Source organism: Pteropus vampyrus, unplaced genomic scaffold, assembly GCF_000151845.1.
Source record: "Pteropus vampyrus isolate Shadow unplaced genomic scaffold, Pvam_2.0 Scaffold54, whole genome shotgun sequence".
Lineage (NCBI taxonomy): Eukaryota > Metazoa > Chordata > Mammalia > Chiroptera > Pteropodidae > Pteropus > Pteropus vampyrus.
In genome coordinates this window covers 3,475,755-3,478,251 of record NW_011888835.1, presented here as the reverse complement: position 1 = coordinate 3,478,251, position 2,497 = coordinate 3,475,755, and positions in this window count along the sequence as shown.

Genomic DNA, 2,497 nt, shown 5'->3' with positions numbered 1-2,497 from the left:
TAATGATAAAGGGATTGATAAATAAGAGGATATAACCCTAGTAGACATATACTCAGCCAACATAGGAACACCTACATACATAAAGCAATTATTGACTGACATAAAAGGAGAGATCAATAGTAATATATTCATAGTAGGAGACTTTAGCACCCCCTTGATTCCAACAGATAGATATTCCAGGCAAAAGATCAAAAAAGGAAACAATGGGCCTAAATGACACACTAGACCAGATGGATTTAATAGATTTTTTCAGAGTATTTTACCCCAAAGAAGCAAAATATACATTCTTCTCAAGTGCACATGGAACATTTTATAGGACAGACCATATGTTAGGACACAAAACAAGTCTCAATAAATTTAAGATGATTGAAATCTTATCAACCATCTTCTCCAATCACATTGATATGAAACTAGAAATCAAATACCAGAAAAAAAAACTGGAAAATACACAAACACATGGAGGCTAAATAACATGCTACTAGGCAATGAATGGCTTATCAATGAAATCAAGGAAGAAATTAAAAGATGCCTAGAGACAAATGAAAATGAAAACACAACTACTCAAAGTCTATGTGACACAGTAAAACAGTCCTAAGAGGGAAATTCATAGCAATAGAGGCCCACCTCAAGAAACAAGAAAAAGCACAAATAAACAATCTAACCTTATACTTAAAAAAAACTAGAAAAAGGACAGCAAAGAAAGCCCAAGTGAATAGAAGGAAAGAAATGATAAAATCAGAGTAGAAATAAATGATATAGAGTCTAGAAAAACAATACAAAAGATTAATGAAACTAAGAGCTGGTTCTTTGAAAAAATAAACAAAATTGACAGACCCTTAACCAGACTCATCAAGGAAAAAAGAGAGAGGACTCAAATAAAATCAGAAATGGAAGAGGAGAAATAACTATGGACTCCACAGAAATACAAAAGATCATAAGAAAATAAATGAGCAATTATATGCCAACAAATTGTATAATCTGGAGGAAATGGACACATTCCTAGAAACATACAATCTCCCAAGACTGAATCAAGAAGAAACAGAAAATCTGAACCAATTGATTACCACCAATGAAATAGAATCAGTAATCAAAAACCTCCCCCAAAAGTCCTGAACCAAATGGCTTCATAGGTGAATTTTACCATCACTCGAAGAAGAATTAACACCTTTATTCTCAAACTATTCTAAAAAATTCAAGAGGGAAGGCTTCCTAATTCCTTCAATGAGATGAGGCCACAATTACCTTGAGTCCTAAACCAGACAAAGTCATTACAAATAAAGAAAACTACAGGCCAATATATCTCCTATGAACATTGATGCAGATATCCTCAACAAAATATTAGCAAACTGAATTTAGCAATACATTAAAATTATCATACACTATGATGTTGGATTTATTCCTGAGATGCAAGTTTGATATATATTTGCAAATCAATTAATGTGATACACATTAGCAAATCGAAAGATAAAAACTATATGATCATATCAATAGATGCAGAAAAAGCATCCAACAAAATCAAGCGATTTATCATAAAAACTCTCAGCAAAGTGGGAATAGAAGGAACATACCTCAACATAATAAAGATCATATATGACAAATCTACAGCTAATATCATTATCAATGGGAAAAGGCTAAAAGTGTTTTCCTTAATATCAGGAACAAGACAAAGATGCCCACTTTCACCACTCCTGTTCAATATTGTATTAGAAGTCATAGCCACAGCAATAAGAGAAGAAAGAGAAATAAAAGGTGTTCGCATTGGAAAGGAAGAAGTAGAACTCTCATTATTTGCAGATGACATGATACTATATATAGAGAACCCTAAAGATTCTACCAAAAAACTGTTAGAACTGATCAATGAATTCAGTAAAGTAGCAGGTTACAAAATAAATATTCAGAAGTCAGTGGCATTTTTATGCACCAATAATGAACTTTCAGAAAGAGAAATTAAGAAAACAATCCTATTTACAATTACACTTAAAACAATAAAATACCTGGGAATCAAATTAACCAATGAGGTAAAAGACCTGTTCTCAGAAAATTATGTCATTGAAAAAAGAAATTGAAGAAGATACAAATGAATAGAAGCATATATCATGCTCATGGGTAGGACAAATCAACATCATTAAAATGGCCATACTACCCAAAACAATCTATAGATTCAATCTCTATCAAAATACCAATGGCATTTTTCAGAGAGTTAGAACAAATACTCCTAAAATTTATAGAGAACCATAAAAGACCCAAATAGCCATTTTGAGAAAGAAGAACAAAGTTGGAGGTATTGCACTACCTGATATCAAACTATACTACAGGTGTACAGTAATCAAAACTGCATGGCATTGGCATTAAAACAGATAGACTGATTTATGGAACAGAATAGAGAGGCCAGAAATAAATCCACACCTATATACTCACTCAATATATGACAAAGAAGGCAAGAATATACAATGCGGTAAAGACAATCTCTTTAATAAATGGTGTTGGGAAAACTGGA